Genomic DNA, 20,202 nt, shown 5'->3' on the forward strand with positions numbered 1-20,202 from the left:
TACAGCCACACCTGCAGTACAAAGAAGTTCCCAGGCTAGGGATATCAGAGCTGCAGTTCCAGCCCTACACCACAGCCCCACAGCAACAATGGATCCAATCACATCTGTGATCTGTGGCAATACTAGATCCTTAACCCACCGAGTGAGGCCAGGGATTGAACCCGCACCCTCAGGGAGACTACATCAGGTCCTTGGCCCATTGAGCCACAATGGGAACTCATGTATCATTTTTTTTCAAGGGTCTACATGCAAGCAATATTATATGATATTTGTCTTTGGTTTACTTACTAGATGATAATCTCTAGGTCCGTCTATGTTGCTGAAAATGGCATTATTTAGTCCCCTTTTATGGCTGAGTAATATTCCATTGTATATATGTCCCACATCTTCTTTATCCATTCTTCTGTTGATGGACATTTAGGTTGTTTCCATGCCTTGGCTATTGTGAATAGTGCTGCAATGAACATAGGGGTGCATGTAACTTTTTGAATTAGAGTTTTGTTCAGATAAACGCCCAGGAGTGGGATTGCAGGTCATATGGTAGTTCTACTCTTAGTTTTTTAAGGAAGCTCCACAGTGTCTCCATAGGGATTATAGCAATTTATATTCCCACCAGCAGTGTAGGAGTATTCCCTTTTCTTCACACCCTCTCCAGCATTTATTATTTGTAGGCCTTTTGATGATGACCATTTGAACCAATGTTAGGTGATTATAGTTTTGGTTCGGATTTCTCTAATAATTAGCAATGATGAGCATTTTTCTTATGCCGATTGGCCATCTTCTTTGGAGAAATGTCTATTTAGGTCTTTTGTCCATTTTTTGACTGATTTTTTTTTTTAGCTGTGTGAACTATTTTTGACACCTTTTCAACACCTCAGTAATCTCTTTCCATTTTCTTCTTGTCTTTTTTTTTTTTTTAAACAAAAGAAACAGTCCATGGCTGGACTAGATGGTGAGGTTGTGGCTTTCAGGGCCCTGGGAGTGTAGGCATTGCTCTGAAAGCAAGACACCCCCTAAATTCTGCTGCTGAATGCCTCACTCTCCTCACCCTAATCCCAGCTCTGAGTCTAACAATGACAATGGCATGAACTGACTTTCATATCACCTACTTTCTGCTCCTCCCAATGGAGTTCTTTTTTCTGATCCTCTTGCCTGGCCCTGATTTCCTTTTGTGGTAGTGGCATAAAGGTTCCTTTCTTTTCTATTTTTCTTTTTATTTTTTATTTTTTTGCTTTTTATGGCCTCACCCACAGCATATGGAGGTTCCCAGACTAGAGGTCCAATTGGAGCTGTAACCGCTGGCCTACACCACAGCCACAATGATGGCAGATCTGAGCCACCTCTGCGACCTACACCACAGCTCATGGCAATGCCATATCCTCAACCCACTGAGCTAGGCTAGGGATTGAACCCACATCCTCATCGATACTAGTCAGGTTCTCAACCTTGATGAGCCTTAACAGGAAATCCCAAAGGTTCCTTTCAGAATAAATTCATTTATGAATTTTTTTTAATGGCCACACCCTTGGCATATGAAAGTTCCCAGGCCAGGGACTGAACTGAGCTGCAGTTGCGACTTAGCTCACAACTGACGCAATGTCAGATCCTTTAACCCACTGCATCCTGCCAGGGATTGAACCTGTACCTCCGCAGTGACTTGAGCCACAGCAGTTGGATTCTTAACCCACTGACCCACAGCAGGAACTTCTCGTTTAAGAATTTTAAGTTGGAGTTCCTATTTATGGCTCAGTGGAAAGGCATTTGACTAGTATTCATGAGGACATAGGTTCCATGCCTGGCCTTGCTCAGTGGGTTAAGGATCAGATATTGCCTTGAACTGTGGTGTAGGTTGCAGACGTGGCTCGGATCTGGCGTTGCTGTGGCTGTGGCAGTGAACAGAGGCTATGGCTTCTATTTGACCCCTAGCCTGGGAACCTCCATGTGCCTTGGGTGCAGCCATGAAAAAAAAAAAAAGACCAAAAAAAAAAAAAAAAAAAGAATTTGACTAGTATCCATGAGGACTCGGGTTTGATCCCTGACCTTGCTCAGTGCGTTAAGCCATGAGCTGTGTTGCAGGCGTGGCTGGGATCCCCTGTTGCTGTGGCTGTGGTGTAGGCCAGCAGCTGCAGCTCCGATTCAGACACTAGCCTGGGAACTTCCATATGTCATGGGTGCGGCTCTAAAAAGATAAAATAAAACAAGATAAAATAAAAGCTTTCAATGACTTAAAAAAAAGAATTTTAAGAAGGAAGGGTTCCTGTTGTGGCTCAGTGGGTTAAGAACCTGACTAGTATTCATGAGGATGCAGGTTTGGTCCCTGGCTTAGCTCAGTGGGTTAAGGATTCGGCATTGCCACAAGCTGCGGTGTAGGTTTGCAGATGTGGCTCAGATCCAGTGTTGCTGTGGCTGTGCTGTAGGCCTCAGCTGCAGCTCCAATTCAGACCCTAGCCTGGGAATGTCCATATGCCCCAGGAAAGAAAAAAATCAATATATTAATTTAAAGGAATATTTACTTGAAAAAAGAACAACCTGTGGTCGATGGAGGGAGGAATGAATGATGTTTGTGAGCTGTCAATCAATTCCACACTGCAGGAGGCAGAGATGGGGCTGTGGACCTGTGTGCTGTGTGCAGGACTGACATCATCTGGGCCAAAAGTGTCTTGTAGGTGATGCCACTGGGAAGCAGGGTGAGGGAGGGTGAGAGGGCCCCTCTGGGCAGACAGTATTGTCTTTTCTGAGTGGTTGAAGGAATAACTTCTCTGAAACCATTTCCTGTCAGCACCCCCCTATTTGGAGGCAAGAATGTCACTGGGATTTTCTGTGGCCCTTGGCGTGGGTCTTGGTGCCAAGTGATGAAGCCCTTTGTGAATATGCCACCACCAAGCTTGCCTCTTATGCCTAGCTTCTGCCTGGCTCACAGGAGGCCAGGAGGCCCTGGCAATGACAAGAAGACTGGTACCCATGTCCTGAACTTTCTTTGAAACCGAGTTGTTAAAATCCCTGGAGAGATAAACAGCCGATAAGCATATGAAATGATGCTCAACTTCACTAAGTCATCAGGGAAATGTCAATCAAAATTACCATGAGAGGCCCCTTCCCACTCTTTAGGAGGGCTACTACCAAGAAAACAGAAAATAACATGTGTTGGCAAGAATGGGGGGATATTGGTACCCTTGTGCACCATTAGCGGGAACGTAAAATGGTGTAGATGCTGTGGAAAATAGTATGGCAGGTCCTTAAAAAATTAGCATCTGATCCAGGAATCCCACTACTGGGTAAGTACTAACTAAATATGGAAAGCAAGGTCTCAAAGAGATATTTGCATGCCCATGCTCATAAAAGTACTATTTACTATAGCCCCAAAGTGGAAGTAACCCAAGTTTCCATCAGGGGACGAATGAATAAACAAATGTGGCAGATCCATGCAATGGAATATTATTCAGCCCTTAAAAGGAAGGAAATTATGACACACAGTACAGCATGCGTCAACTTTGAGGACATTATGCTAAATGAAATAAGCCAGTCACAAAAGGACGAATATTGCATGATTCTACTCATGTGAGGTAACTAAAGTACCAAATTCACAGAAAAAAAAAGTCGTGGTTGCCAGGGACTGAGGGGAGTGGGGGAGGGAAGTTGTTTACTGGGTACAGAGTTTCAGTTTTGCAAAATAAAAAAGTTCTAGATGTTGGTTGCACCACAGTGTGAATATACTTAACACTACTGAACTGTGCCTGAAAATGGTGACGATTGTAAAATTTATGTTACGTGTTTTTTGTAACCACTTAAAAATTTTAAAAAGGGAAGGAAATTGACACACAGTACAACTTGGATGAAACTTGAGGAGGCTGAGTGAAATAAGCCTGTCGCAAAAAGGCAAATACTGTATGATTCCATTTATGTGAGGCACAGAGAACAGTCAGAATTATAGAGACAGAAAAAAGAATGGTGGTTGCCAGGGGCTGGGGAAGGGAAGAAGTTAGTATTTTTTTTTTTTTTTTGTCTTTTTGCCATTTCTTGAGCTGCTCCCACGGCATATGGAGGTTCCCAGGCTAGGGGTCGAATCGGAGCTGTAGCTGCTGGCCTACACCACAGCAACGCGGGATCCGAGCCGCATCTGCGACCTACACCACAGCTCACAGCAACGCTGGATCCTTAACCCACTGAGCAAGGCCAGGGATTGAACCCACAAACTTATGGTTCCTAGTGGGATTCGTTAACCACTGAGCCACGACAGGAACTCCAGAAATTAGTATCAAAAGGAGACAGAATCAGTTTGGAAAGATTAAAAGAGTTCTGGAGATGGATGGTGGTGATGGTTGCACAACAATGCGAATGTAATTAATGCCACCAAATGGGACCTCTAAAATGGTATAGATGTCAATTTTCTTTTGTGTGTTTCACCACAGTAAAATGAAAAATCCAGGGTGGAAGGTTAAGACAGAGTTGAGGCTGAACCCACCAGCCCCATGGGTCTGTCAAGTGAGAGAGTCTAGGTAGGACAGCCTCTCTAGGGAGTTAATACCAATTATACCCTGAAGCCTCCCTCATATGCTTCCATCCCCACCTGGACCTTCCCATCTAGTTTCAGACACCCGGCCCCACTCAACCTCGCCTGGGGCTGCTCAGTGGTCACTGGGGTCAGTTACTATCATTCCTTCCAGGCAAAAGGTAAGAAGGCAGTGCCCCACCATTTGTATGGCTACATGACTTGCTTTGGCCAATGAGAAGCGAGTTGTTATGACATGTGCCACTTCTGGGTGGAAGCTTTAAGAGCTAGTGGTGGCCCAACTGTGTTTCCTTTTCTTTCTGCAACAGGCCACCTGCAATGTGCCAGACAGTGGCCGAATGAGCAAGTACAATCTCTAATAGTTTAAACCCCTGCGATTTGAGGCTCACATTAGTGCAAAGTGAGGTTGCACTGACTCTTATAATGGCGACGGGTGCCTGAGTCTTCTCCTGTGCGTGCTGATGACCTTGGAATGTGAACCCCAAGGGCAGGAACTAGGGTGAGAACCAGGCATTCATCACAGAGAGCAAAATGTAAGGGGGCATCAAAGAACTCAATTGTCAGGATGAATATTATTCTAGTGCAATGTTTAAAATAATCACAATGAATGCAAAACATTCATGGTGAATAAAAAAGAAAAATTTTAAATGAAGACGAGATCTGTTACAGTGATGTGCCAAGAAAAATCAATCTGTGCGTTTCACTCTAGTCCCAGCCCTGGTAAACACTCGAGATGCTGTGCCTGGGGGCTTTCTATGGACCACGTGGGCGCAGGTCCAAACAGAGGGGGTGTTAACATCCCTGGGAATAACTGCCCATCACTTTTGGTGAATCAGTACCCCAGCTCCCTCACCCTTCATGTGGGATAACTGAGGTGTGAGTCCTACCCACTCTTTCGGAGATGCCCCATGGGGCTGAGTCCCAAATGTTCACAGCAGAAATGTGCCCATTCAAATTCTAGGTATTGGCTACCCACCCCTGCCTATTTCACTTCCCTTCTTCTCTACTCATGCCTTCCAGGTTCCCCTTCTAATGAAGCACCTGAACTCAAATCCTTGTCTCAGGCTCTCCGACTGGGGGAAGTGAAGTCAAGGCAGAGGCTTATGACAACTTTTTTTTTCTTTTTTCTGTCTTTTCTAGGGCCGCTCCTGCAGCATATGGAAGTTCCCAGGCTAGGGGTTGAATCAGAGCCACAGCAACACGGGATCAGAGCCGAGTCTGCAACCCACATCACAGCACACAGCAACACCAGATCCTCAACCCACTGAGCAAGGCCAGGAATCTGAACTCGCAACCTCATGGTTCCTAGTCAGATTTGTTAACCACTGCGCCATGACGGGAACTCCTAAAGCTTTTTCTTTCTTTCTTTTTTTTTTTTTTTGTCTTTTTGCCATTTCTAGGGCTGCTCCCATGGCATGTGGAGGTTCCCAAGCTAGGGGTCTAATCCGAGCTGTAGCCACCAGCCTATGCCAGAGCCACAGCAACATGGGATCCAAGCCTCGTCTGTGACTCCACCACAGCTCATGGCAATGCCAGATCCTTAACCCACTGAGCAATGCCAGGGATCAAACCCACAACCTCATGGTTCCTAGTCAGATTCGTTAACCGCTGAGCCAGGATGGGAACCCCCTACAACTTTTTTTTTTTTTGCATGGCCAACACTGTAACTCCTGATTCCCCTCTTGACTTCTGACAAAACTTATGCATTAGTGATCCATTGCTGTGTCACAAGCTACCCCAAATGTAGGGGCTTAAAAGAAGAGCAAACAGTTCTCACAGTTTTGTGGGTCAGGAATTAGACGTGGCTTCACCAGGTTCTCTGCTTCAGAGTCTTCCATGGGCTGCCATCCACACGTCAGCTGAGGCTGCAGTGTCATCTGAAGGCTAGATAAGAAACAGATTCACTCCTAAGCTCACTCACGTGTTTTTGGCAGAATTCAGTTCCTCACAGGCTGTGGAGGAGGTGGCTTTCAGCTCCTTGCTATGTGTTATAACATGACTGAGAGAGAGAGGTGGAGATCTCAATCTTTTGCAATCAAATTTTGGAAATGACATCCCATTGTTTTTTTTTTTGGGGGGGGGGCTGCATGTGCAGCATATAGAATTTCCTAGGCTAGGGGTCATATCAGAGCTGCAGCTGTCAGCTTATGCCACAGCCACAGCAATGCCAGATCTGAGCCACGCCTCCAACCTACACAGCAGCTCATGGCATCACCAGTTCCTTTAACCCATTCAGTGAGGCCAGGGATTGAACCCACATCTTCATGCATACTGTCAGGTTCTTAACCCATTGATCCACAAAAGGTAAGGACCCCCCCTCTTTTAAATGGCAGCACTTGTAGCATATGGAAATTCCTGGCATAGGGGTCAAATGGGAGGTGCACTTGGGCCCATGCCACAGCCACAGCGACTCCAGATCTGAGCTGCATCTGCAACATACACTACAGCTTGTGGCAAACACCGGATCTTCAACCCACTGAGCTAGGCCAGAGCTCGAAACTACATCCTCACAGAGACAATGTGGTGTCCTTAACCTTCTGAGCCATGATGGGAAGTCCTGTTTTATTCTATTGTTAGAAGCAAGTTACAAAGTCCTGTCCATACTCAAGGAGAAGGGATTACACAGGGTGTGGATACCAGGACGTGAGGACTATAGGAGCCATCTTGGAGTTTGTCCACTGATCTTCCCCTTCTGAGTGTATGGCTCCACTCCAGCTCAGTTGTTCAAGCCCCAAATGGGGGTGTCCTTCTGGACTCCCCTCTTCCTGTCATTCTGTCCATGAGGCCCTCTAACTTGGCTCCAGTTGGCCCCTCTGTCCTCACCTCCTTCCCATCCTTGGGATGGCCATGTTGACCTTCCTTCCTTCTCTTCTTGTAAGCTCAGTCCCACCTCAGGGCCTTTGCAGCTGCTATTCCCTCTGCCTGGAATTCTCTGCCTGGAGGTATTGGCATGTCTCCTCCTTCAGGGTCTCTCACCAGCCTGCCATCCAAGTAAGAGCTAGGGTGGTGGCATCACCTGAAGGCTCAATCAGGTAAGGACCCACTTCCTTCTGGCCTTACCTTTAACATGAACTCCTTCAAGATGCATTTTTGGTCCACCGTAACCTTTAGCCCTGCACAGGAAGGAGTTAATTCAGCAGGTTTGAGGTGCTCCAATTCTGCACATTTCAAAGAAAGACCTGTCTGCAGCACTGGCCTGCCCTGCTCCTGGGATGTCATCTTTAAGCTCCTGGAATGTTCTGCCTGCTAAGGCTGTCTGTATACCTAGGACCGTAGCCACTGCAGGTAGCCAATGCTCCCAATGTGATTTATTTATTTATTTATTATCTTTTTGTCTCTTTCTAGGGCTGCACCCATGGCACATGGAGGCTCCCAGGCTAGGGGCTCAATCGGAGCTGTATCCACCGGCCTATGCCACAGCCACAGTAACTTGAGATCCGTGCCATGTCTGTGACCTACACCACAGCCCATGGCAACGCTGAATCCCTAACCCACTGAACGAGGCCAGGGATTGAACTCCCACCTCATGGTTCCTAGTTGGACTCGTTAAACAGTGAGCCACGACAGGAACTCCTATTTATCTTTTTAAAGGCCACACCCATGGCATATGTAAGTTCCCAGGCTAGGGGTCAAATTGGAGCTTCAGCTGCCAGCCTACCCCACAGACACAGAAATACAGGATCTGAGCACAGTCTGCGACCAACACTACAGCTCATAGTAAAGCTGGATCCTTAACCCACTGAGCGGAGCCAAGGATCGAACCCACATCCTCATGGCTACTAGTTGGGTGAGCTGCAATGGGAACTCCCCCATTGTGATTTATGTCAGGTGCCTTGGGCCACCATGCAGTGTCAGCTGGGCCTCTGGAGGGACTGGGGCCTGAGATCAGACACTGGTTGTCAGCAGTACCTATGTGATTGGCTCTCACTAAAACCCTGGACTCCCAGGCTGGGGTAAGTTTCTCTGATTGGGAATACTCCCTGTGCATTGTCACACATGGTCATTGGGAGAATTCAGAGCTGTGTTCGTGACTGGGAGGGGACCACTGGAAGCCTGTGCCTGGCTCCAGGGACTCTCACTCATGTGCCGTTGTCCTTCGGTTTGATTTTAATCTGTATCCTTTTCCTGTAATAAACCACAACTGTGAGTAGAACAGCCTTTTCTGAGTCCTGTGAGTCCTAGTGAATCACTTACCCAGAGGGGAAAGTCTTGGGGGTCCTCAACTCAAAACCCCATCCCCTCCAGCCACCCTCTAAGAGATTTTCATCAGCCTTGTCCCTGAATGATAGCCTTGCTCGCTATTTCCTTTTTTTTTTTTCTTTTTGTTTCTGCTTTTTAGGGCCTCACCCGTGGCATATGGAGGTTCTCAGGCTAGGGATTGAACTGGAGTTACCACAGCCACAGCAATGCGGGATCCAAGCCTCGTCTTCAACCTACACCACAGCTCATGGCAACGCCGGATCCTTAACCCACTGAGTGAGGCCATGGATCCAACCTGCGTCCTCATGGATACTAGTAGGGTTCATTACCACTGAGCTACAGTGGGAACTTGAGGTCTCTTATGAGTACTAGCTTCTAAGCATTGGTCACTCTGTCTCCCCAACAGCAAGAGCAGGGTCTGGAGGGTCAGTGCTCAGCAAAGAGCAAATGAATTAATGAGACCCCTCTGAGGCCTTTGACCTGGAGGGGCAGGAGGGGGCTGGATGATGGGGAGGAGGATGGAGCACAGAGGCCAGAGGATGGGAGAGTTGCCAAGGAGGGTCTGATGCCTTCCTTGTGGCTCTGGCCACACACAAGCTATCTATAGCTGGCTGGGGAGCCAGGCCACTGTGGCCACGAGGGAGGTGACCTGAGGGAGTGGCCAAGCTACGTAGAGAAGGAGAGGGTGGTGGAAACCAAATCCCACAGTCGTAGCTCCTAGGAGGAAATGCGTGGGAGGCCTTTCGGGGGGGTCAGAGCAGCTGGAGCCCTGTCTGTGGGCGGATGCCGGCCAGGCCCCAAAGAAAGCCTGTGTGGGACGGCAGCCCGTCTGGCCTGGCCTGGGAAGATGCCTGTCTTGTTGCTGGCTGTCCTGGACGTGCTACTGGGCTGCTGGACACAATCCTGGCCTCCCCAGGGGAGGAATGTGGCCCCCTCCCCTTCCCCTGCCTCTGCACGCTTCCACATAAGGCTTTTGGGGGGTGCTTGTGCCTTATGAGTTCAGGACAAAGGAATCAGAAGCACATGGGCTGGATTCCCGAGGGAGGAGAAATTCTGGAAAGAAGACTAAATCGAAGAGAACAGAGCCAGAGGGGCTACTGGAATGCCGTCTGGGGAGGCAGAGGGGAGGAGGTGCCAGGCTCTGAACACCCTCTGCCCCTTGCAATACCCACGCCCCAGAGCTCTTGAATCAGGATCATGCCTCAGCTGGGGATGGGGGCCACCATGGACCCACGTGCAACCTGACACCTCTGCCTACCTCCCTGAGCCTCAGTTTCCTTCCTGGTGGCTGAGATGCTCAGCTCAGGTCAAAATACTTGGAGTCAGTGCCTCTCCTGGCTGTTCTCTCTCGCTAACTCTCTCCTCTTCTTTCTCTCTCTCCCTACCTCCCTCTCTCTCCCTCTCCCTCCCTCCCCCTCTGTCTCTCTCTCTCCTCTCTCCCCCTTCCCTCCTCCTGCATCAGCAAACCCTGAGGACTCTACTTTCAGAATCTATCCAGAGTCCAACCACTTGTCATCTCCTTCCCAGCCCCACCCTGGACCAGCCCCTCATCTCCCACCTGGACCCATGCTCCTGACCTTCCAGCTCCTGTTCCTCACCCCTCTACAGACTGCTTCCCCCTACAGTAACCAGAGGACACCCCTGAATGCCCTGCTCTGCTCAAGAACCCTCCTTGGCTCCCACCTCACTCAGAGCAAAAGTCAAAGTCCCCCCCCACCCCATGACCACAAGGCCACACTCTGCCCTCACCTCCTCCCACTCTCCCCTTCACTCTTCCCTCTGCCCGCTGGCTTCCTCAGTGATCCTGGCATGCTCCCACCCCAGGGCCTTTGCACTTGCTGTTCCTTCTGTCTGGGACCCTCTTCCTCTACTCTCTTCACCTCCTTCTGGTCTTTCCTCAAATATCACCTCCTCAGAGAGCCTTCCCTGACCCCTGACTTAAAATCGCACTCTCCCCATCCCTGCTTAATTTTTCAAAACATATCACCATGTGACAACTCTGTAGATTTAGTTTCTTTTCTTTTCCTTTTTTTTTTTTTTTTTTTTGTCTTTTGTCTTTTTTAGGGCCACACCCATGGCATGCGGAGGTTCCCAGGCCAGGGGTCTAATCAGAGCTACAGCCGCCGGCTTACACCACAGCCACAGCAACACCAGACCTGTGCCTCATCTGAGACCTACACCACAGCCCACGGCAATGCCGGATCATTAACTCTCTGAGCAAGTCTAGGGATTGAACCCGCAACCTCATTGTTCCTAGTCGGATTCGTTTCCACAGCGCCAAGATGGGAACTCACCTTTTTTTTTTTTTTTGTCTTTTTAGGCCCTACACCACAGCCGCAGCATTGCCAGATCTGAGCCTCATCTGCAACATGCACCACAGCTCATGGCAATCCCAGATCCTTAACCCACTGAGTGAGGCCAGGAATGGAACCTGCGTCCTCATGGATGCTAGTTGGATTCGTTCCCACTGAGCCATGATGGGAATTCCTAGATTTTAGTTTCTGAGCTTGCCTCCTGTCTGTCTCCTCATGAGGATATCTATCCCATGGGCAGGGCTTTTTGTCTGTTTTATTCCTGTGTTCCCAGGGCTCAGGGAACATGTATTTGTTGACTTAATTGACTGGATGTGGACAACCCCATCTGAAGATTGTTGGGGCACCTTTTTTCTTAGCTTTATTGAGGTGTTAATTTACACATTGTTTAATTCACCTGGTGTGTGTGCACAATCAGGTGAGTAAATTCACCAAGCTGTGCAACCATCACCACAATCTGGTGTTTGGGGACACTTTCAAAACCTCAAAATTTCCCATGTTCCCCTTTGTAGCCCATATCCCCTGCCTCCTTGCTCAGGTCTGCCCTCGGTCTCTCCAACTTTGCCTTTTCTTTTTCCTTTTTCTTTTTCTTTTTTTTTTTCTTTTTTCTTTTTTTTTTTTTTTGGTCTTTTGTCTTTTTAGGGCTGTGCCCATGGCACATGGAGGTTCCCAGGCTAAGGGTCTAATCAGAGCTATAGCTGCTGGCCTACACCATAGCCACAGCAACGCAGGATCCTTAACCCACTGAATAAGGCCAGGGATGAACCCGAGGCCTCATGGATGCTAGTCAGGTTCATTAACCACTGAGACACAACGACAGGAACTTCCAATTTTGCCCTTTCTAAAAATATCACATAAATAGAATCCTATAAAATGTAGTATTTTGTATCTGGCTTCTTTCACTGAGTATTAATCTTGCTGTGTTGATCAGTTCTTTGCTCTTTTTTCACTGATGAGTAGTATTCCATGGTATGGATCCACCATATTCGTTTATTCATTCATCCACTGGCAGACATTTGAGTCGTTGCCACCTTTTGGCTATTACAAATAAGGCTGCTGTGAACACTCACATACAAGTTTTTGTGTAGAGGAGGCTTCACTTCTGTATCGTATAGTACCTATAAGTTTAACTTTTGTTTGTTTGTTTGTTTGTTTTTTAAGGCCACACCCAATGCATGTGGAAGTTCCATAGGGGTTGAATCAGAGCTGCAGCTGCTGGCCTATGCCACAGCCAATATAATGCCAGACCCAAGCTTCGCCTATGACCTGCAACACAGCTCATGGCAATGCCAGATCCTTAACCCACTGAGCAAGGCCTGGGATTGAACCTACATTCTCATGGATGCTAGTTGGGTTTGTTACCACTGAGCAATGACAGGAACTCCAGTTCTATCAGTTTAGCAGTAGATTTAATTATATATTCTAGTACATAATAGTGTCACTCACTAATAGCAAAGGTTTTAGTTATTGCATTTCATGTGGGTTTTTTTTTTTTTAATTTGTTTTTCATTTTTTGGCCTGGCTTGCAGTAAGTGGAAGTTACAGGCTAGGGATGGAAACTGCGCCACAGCAGTGACCTGAGCCACAGCAGTGACAATGCTGGAACTTTAACTGCCAAGCCACTACAGAACTCCTGGTTATTGCATTTCAATCTTTAAATCTTCTATTATCTTTTTTTTTTTTCTTTTTAGGGCCATACCCATGGCATATGGAGGTTCCCAGGCTAGGGGTCTAATCGGAGCTACAGCTGCCAGCCTACACCACAGCCACAGCAACACCAGATCTGAGCCGCGTCTGCAACCCACACCACAGCTCATGGCAATGCTGGATCCTTAACCCACCGAGCATGGCCAGGGACCGAACCCACAACCTCATGGTTCCTAGTCGGATTCGTTAACCACTGAGCCACAACGGGAACTCCAAGTTAAGCTTTATTTTATTTTGTATTTATTTGTTTATTTTATGACTGCACCCACGGCATATGGAAGTTCCGAAGCTGGGGATTGAACCTGCATCTCCACAGCAACCTCGCCTGCTGTCGTTGGATTCTTAACCTATTGTGCCACAGAGGGAACTCCTCTTTCATTTTCCTAAAGTCTTTTGAAGAGCAAAAGTGTTCATTTTGATGAAGTCCAAATTAATCATGTTTTCTTTTACAGATCACACTTCTAGTGACATATCTAAGACATCTTTGCCTAAGCCAAGGTCATGATGATTGCCTTGTATGTTTTCTCCCAAAAGTTTTATAGTTTTAGGTTTTACATGTAGGTCTACTGTCTATTTGGAGTTACTTTATTTTTTTTTTTCTTGAACCTGTGGTATATGGAAGTTCCTGGGCCAAGGACTGAATCTGAGACACAGCTGAGACATATGCCACAGCTGTGGCAATGCTGGATCCTTAACCCACAGTGCTGGGCTGGGGGATAGAACCTGTGCTGGATCCCCAGCCTGCAGCGCAACAGGGAACTCCTAGAGTCACTATTTGTTTTGGGGTTTGTTTGCTTTTTTTTTTTTTTTTTTTTGCTTTATAGGGCGGCACCCTCGGCCTATGGAGATTTCCAGGCTAGGGGTTGAATTGGAGTTGCAGCGACTGGCGTACACCACGGCCACAGCCACACCAGATATGAGTTGCGTCTGAGACCCATACCACAGCTCATGGCAATCCCAGATACTTAACCCACTGAGCGAGGCCAAGGATCAAACGCGCAACCTCATAGTTCCTAGTCCGATTTGCTTCCGCTGAGCCACAACAGGAACTCCTAGAGTTACTATTTGTGTAGCACGTGAAATAGGGTCTAAGTTCTTCCCCCTCCTCTCCTTCTTCTTCTCCTTCCTCTTCCATTTGCATGTGTGTATTCTATTCTTAGGAAATTTGAAGGGGGGTTATTTCTGTTCTGGTCGAGTTGGTGCTTGGCTCCTGTTCCCTTGCCTGTAATTCTCCCACCAAGGCCTGGGCAGGGCTTCAGGAGAGAAAACCATAGGAGCCTGCCCAAACAGGATGTTGCTCAACCCTCTCAGGGCTGAAATCCAACCTCAAGGGTCCTTATCGCCACTGCCATCGACAGCTCGACCACAGGGCCTGCCATCCCACCCCGGCCCCTTCCTACGGTCCCTGGCTTGAGCAAGAGCCTCGAGATCCAAGCAGATCAAGATGCGAGGCTGATCTCCAGATCCCTGCGCCTTCTCCGAGGGGGGCAACCCTGGTCTCCACAGGGCTTTTGGGGTTGGGTTGGCCTCTCAGTGACCCAGCTTCCTTCCCCACAGCCCTTCCCCAGCCAAGCTAGGTCATGCCTCCCCGTGCCCCTAGCCACGCCTGTTCCCACCAAGCTGGAGAAGGCAAAAAAACAAACATTCCCCAGCAGCCTTGCCCAAGCGCAAGTCCTGGATCAGGGTGGGGCTGGGGGCTCCTGGGAGGGGGAACCTCGAGGTACCCTGTCCTCCGAGCCCTTCACCCCACCTGTCCTTCTCCTCACTGGTTATGGGAAACAATAACAAACAGAACCTCAGGGAGATGTGGGGAGAGTGGCGGAGCTCATGGTAGGTAGAGACCCAGCTTCTCTCTCTGTATCTATGGCAGCTGCCTTGTTGGTCTAACCAGCTGCTCTTCCTGGGGACACCTGAGTCCAGTCAGGTCCCATCCCTCCTCTGCTCTGAACTCTCTGAGGCTCCCACCTCACTCAGGGTAAACTCTTCATGGCCTACAACGCCCTGAACAATTTGCCTCATCACCTTCCACCCTCCCCTGAGCCACGCAGGCCTGCTCGCTGTCTCTCAAACACGCCACACACAGTCTGGCCTCAGAGCCTTTGCACGGGCTTGTCCCTATACCTGGAATACTCTTTCCCAGATATTTCCACTCTTTCTGCCTCAAGTCCTTGCTCAGATATCACCTCCTATTTAAAAATTGCAGCTCCCTTCCCCCAGCTGTCTCTACCCTTTCCCCCTGTTTTAATTTTCTCTATAGCACCTTCTGATATTGTAATCCTCGTCTTTACCTACATTATCAACCCCACAAGGGCAGGGATGTCTCTGCTGTATTTCCAGCAACTAGACCAGAAGGGGGAACACAATAGGGGCTCAATAAATGTTTATTGAATGAGTTATCCCCTTTTGTTTCACCCTTTGTCCAGCCCCACCCCCATCACCAGAAGTGATCACATGACCAGACCTGGCCAAGAAACACATTTCAGCCAGCCTATTTTCTGGCTACGGTGATTGGTACCTAAATGGCATGGATCCCAGTCTGTCCTGGGAGAGGTAGGCACAGGATTTTTGCCAGAGCTATTGGCAAAATGGCCATTTCCCCTGAAGTTTCTGGGCTGATAAGATATAAGCCAGGGATTTGTAAGGCCATTTAATTCCCATGGGAAATGGCTGCCTGAGCAAGAAGCTCCCTAGAGGAGAGCTCAGTTGAGAGGAGATTACTTTGTTTGAGCCCCTGGATCCAGCTGTACCTGAAGTCAACTCATGTTAGACTTTTCAGTTACATGAACTGATAAATTATTACTATTATTATTTCTTCTTAAAACAGTTTGACTTTGGATTTTTACTTGCAACTGAACTAGTCCTGACCAATTCTTCCTTTCTCCCTCCCTCCCTCTTTCCTTTCCTCTCCTCTTTCTTCTTCCTTCCTCTCTCTCTTCTCTCTTCCTTCCTTTCTTTCCTTCCTCCTTTTTCCCTCCTCCCTCTCTTTCCCTCCTTCCATCCTTCCTTCTCTCTTTCTCTCTTCCTCCTCCCTTCTTCCCTCCCTTCCTTCTTCCTATCTTTAATGTAATCCTTACCCTATCCTGGCTTGCGCCAGCATTCCTCCCACCCCTAGCCGAGTCAAAACGTCACTTTTCACCTTCCCTGAAAACAACCCTCCTCCCATTGATGCCTCCCAAGACTATCCCTTCCACACTCTGCCTAAGGGACTCCACCAAATGGGGGTGAATCCCACATCTCCCACTTTGTGCCCTAAGTGACTTCACCTCTCTGATCCCCAGTTTCCCCATCTGTCAGGCAAAAGAAGCCTGACCGCAGTTCCCAGGTTGGCATTCTGTCTAACCTGTTCTGATGAACTGCTCATCTGAACTTCACTCTTGCCTGCCCTCTGGCTCATGGCCCTTGAACTTTGCTCAGCATCTTCAAGTCCATCCCACAGGACCCTGCAGAAGAAGGTCCCAACTCACCCTGAACCCTGGGATCACCACAATCAGGGCCCAGGATTCTAATGGGACTGTTGACAGCACCCCTACTTTACAGATGAGGAAATGGAACCCCAGGTCACCTAACCAGGGTAGAAACCAGGCAATTTCTCGGAGGAGTAAAAGCATGACAGGCCGGAGAACTCCCAGGAAGGGAGTGGTGTCTGGGGAAACAGTGGTTAGGGAGGGCTCCCTGGAAGAGATGACACTTTAGAGCCAAAGCTTCCCAGACGGGGAGAACTTGGTGGGACCTTTGCAAGAGCAGAGGGCCTGAGGTAGGAAGCACCTGCGAGAGGTGGGTGGGCATTTCCTGACACTCACATGGCCAGGAGCCCAGGCAGAGGGCTCTGGGAGGAACTGTGTGGTCCCAGGTGCGAGTGAGCTTCTGCTGAGCGAGCCACTTCTGGGTCCACCCGGGTCTCCTCTCTGCCCACAAAGTGGATTTTCTGCTGGCAGACGGGTGGTTTCAGATGCCCCCAGCCCCTGACTCTGCCCAGCCCACCGCACACCTCCACGCAGGGAACTCGAGGAGATCCAAAGCAGGGGGTGCTTCCGGGAGGGGAAATATTTTGGTTCTCAGAAGACACTGAGAATTGCCTGATTCCCAACCGATTAGGGGTAATTAACCCTTCGCAAGGCAGTAATTAAGTCTCTGCCTCTGAAACCGTAATTAGAAGCTCCAGGAGGCTCCGCCCCCTCCCCAAGAGGCAGGCAGTCCCCAAAGCTGAGGCCAGCTGGGACTGGGGACAGGGATCTGTTCCCTCCACAGGGCTGAGGGTGACCCACAGCCTCCCTTAGCCCCCTCCTCCCCCCACCAAGGGAGGGACTCAGGGAACAGGGTTCATGGAACCCAAGCATTTCCCTGAAAGTCCTTTTTGGGACTGTCAGGTGACACAGGGGACTTTGCTTTTTTTTTGGAGGGAGGGACCAAAGATAGGGAGATAGAGCTGGGGGGGGGTGGCGACAACCCTTAAGGGCTTCTCTCTCTGGCCAAGGGCAGCTGAAGCAGAGACTCCAGCCTCAAAGGGGTGAGGACATTAGGGACGCAGGCTGGCCATAGGGAAATGGGGGCAGTCCTGCGGGCACTCAGAGAGGACAGGGGGTGGGGGTGTTCACCACAGCCAGAGCAGATGGCACACAAGGAAGCCTGGGACATGCAGCTCCACATGCCACCCCCCTCCCCCGCTTTGCCTCTGCCCCGTCAATCTAGCCCCTGGTACCCCCAGGGAGCCTTCTAAGGCCAACTCTAGGTCCCCCCAGCCCTTGGACAGTCACAGAGGTCCATTCTTCACTTCTGCAAATGCCCCTTGGCCAAATAATTGGAGTCAATATCGTCATCGGCAAAGCCCCAGGGAGGGAGGCAGGGCACATGATCTGGGGCTTTTCTCTGTGGGGGACACTTGGTCCCAGGTCTTCATGGCAGGTGGGGAGGGTGTGACAGGAGGGTATCTGGATGATGCTAAGTGGTGACAGAATGCTTTGGGCTCAGTCTGAGGTTTACTCTTTTCCTCTCAGGCTCTTAGGAGATGACTCCTCAGCAGGGAGTGACGATTGGATTTGCCCCCAAAAGGGACCTTGACATCCCCCCCTCCACCTCTCCCTCCATCCCTCAGCTTTGGCCATCCTGATCCTTTTTTTGTGGTTGAACACCCCAAGCTCCTTTCTGCCCCAGGGCCTTTGCACTTGTTATGTCCTCCACAGGATACCTTGCCCTGGTCTCAGCATGGCTGCCTTATCCCGCTGAGGCCTCAGTGCAAACGTTGCCTCCTCAGAGAGTCCTCCCTACTCACCTTATCCAAAGCGGAGTGTCCTTGTCCTATTACATCCTTCTGTTTACTTTCTCCTTCACAACACTTATCTCACCCAGCAGTGGCCTCCTGGGTTGTTGTCCCTTTTCTCTTCTGTCTTCCCCCGGATTGTATGCTCCAGAATAGCAGAGAGCTTTATCTGTTATATTTCTTCTGTGTCCCTTGAGCCCAGAACAGAGCCGGGTACACAGTAGGTGCTCAATAACTGTTGGTGGGGGGAATAAATGGATGACAAGATTATAGCGCAGAAACAGCAGCTAGGAAAAGCGGAACATGGAGGAAACTTGTGTAGGTGGGGACTGCATCTCAAACTGCTTAGCCCCCCTCCCCGCCTTCCGGTGTGTGTGGGGGGGTGCCCTGGGTGGGGAGAACCGAGAAGGGCGACCCACTTTCCGGGAGTCTCACCGCAGCTCCCTCCGGCGACCGACAGGTGGCGCTCGCTCCGCGCGCTGCAGCTTCGGGAAGCAGAAGTGGGAAAACTGGAGCGTTTGGTGGCTGGGGAGGCACCGGATTTAACCCACTCTTCTGTCTGCCTCCTGGGGCCAGCCCCTGGCCTCAATTTGGACTGCACTTGGGGTCATAACTTTTGTGGATCCGAGAGTTGACGGGCTAAGGGCTGGGAGGAGCTGGGGGCTCCGCCCCTCTGCCGCCTTACCTCTTGTACCCGCCACCCTGCACCTCTCTAACCAAGTCCGTTTGCTCCCGCTCTGCACACAAAACTAGCTAAGCAGCCCCATGCCTGGGGGAGGGGGACGTGGTGCGGGAAAGCGCTTAATATGCACGTGTTCTGCCTTAATCCTTCATGGACTAGAGCTGGCACGGCACTTGCTCTTGGTGGGCTCTCAGCACACTTGTGAAGTAGTGAATGGAGGAACCCCCACTTTACGGATTGGGAAACCGAGGCTCAGGGAGGCTACAAGGCTCATCCAGGTTCACAGAGCTGTTAATAGTGTTGGAGCTCTAGATATGCTCAACTCCAGAACTGTTTTAAAGAACATTCAACCTGGATTTTGGGAGTTCCTGTTGCAGTGCAGTGGAAACAAATCCAACTAGGAACCATGAGGTTGCAGGTTTGATCCCTGGCCTTGCTCAGTGGGTTAAGGATTCGGTGTTGCCGTGAGCTGTGGTGTAGGTCGCAGACGTGGCTCGGAGCCCACGTTGCTGTGGCTGTGGCGTAGGCTGGCAGCTGTAGCTCCGATTCTACCCCTAGCCTGGGAACCTCCATATTCAGTGAGTGCTGCCCTAAAAAGCAGGAAAAAAAAAATAAGCAAACCAAAAAACCCCAGCTGGATGTTGGAGTTCCCTGGTGATTCAGCAGGTTAAGGATCTGGCAATGTGACAGCTGTGCCTCAGATCCCTACTGTGGCGTTGGTTGGATCCCTTGCCTGGGAACTTCCATATGCCATGGATGTGACCAACCCCCCTCTCCAAACAAACAAAAACTCCAAATGACACCCCCCCATTTCTTAGCACCCAAAGTGATAGAGAAATCCCTTTGGAAAGTCAAAGTTAGCCCTGATCCTCCTCATCTCAGCCCCTGGAGGGTGGTGGGGAGGGTCCCAATCCGGGCTGCTTTTTTCTGCCTTCACTATCATCTACACATGCTACTGGGGGCTCCTGGATTTCTAGCTGGGTCACTGGACGTAAACGCCTCTCTCTGGGCCTCAGTTTTCTCATCTGTAAAATGGGCTTAATGGTCATTGAATCATTTCCCCAGATGGCTGTGAGGATCCAAAGGATTATTCCCATGAAAAGCTCTCAGAGCAGAGCTTGGCTGCACCCAGACCATGCAGGCCTCCTCCATCAGTCTGCCTATCCTGGTGAGAAATACACCACTCTTGAACATTCCTGCTTTTTCCCTAGTATGATGGACTGGTCATCTCTGGGGTCTCAGGCTGCCGTGAACCCCACTGCCTATCTGCACTTGATGTGTACGTACTCAGCTGTTTCTACGGAGGGGTCAGTTCGGGTGCCTGCGTGTATGAGACAGAGGGGTTCCTGTAGACCAGCATTTCTCAACCTCAGCACCCTTTACATTGGGGGCCAGATCATTCTTTGCTGTGAGGAGCTGTTCCATGCACTGTAAGGTGTTCAGCAGCCTCACTTGCCTTGACTCACTAGATCCCAATAGCACAATCCTCAATTGTGACAACCAAAAGTGTCTGCAGACCTTGCCAAACATCCCC

The 20,202-nt window shown here is 49.5% G+C and overlaps 1 long non-coding RNA gene across 1 annotated transcript; it reads right to left on the minus strand.

The window, feature by feature from the left end:
• Positions 289 to 18,333, minus strand: LOC110259334. The gene is made up of 3 exons (XR_002341617.1): positions 17,999 to 18,333; positions 6,288 to 6,394; positions 289 to 454 (listed from the first exon to the last, which is right to left on the minus strand). It is a non-coding gene; the product is annotated as an uncharacterized LOC110259334 (long non-coding RNA).

Source organism: Sus scrofa, chromosome 2 (genome assembly GCF_000003025.6).
Source record: "Sus scrofa isolate TJ Tabasco breed Duroc chromosome 2, Sscrofa11.1, whole genome shotgun sequence".
Lineage (NCBI taxonomy): Eukaryota > Metazoa > Chordata > Mammalia > Artiodactyla > Suidae > Sus > Sus scrofa.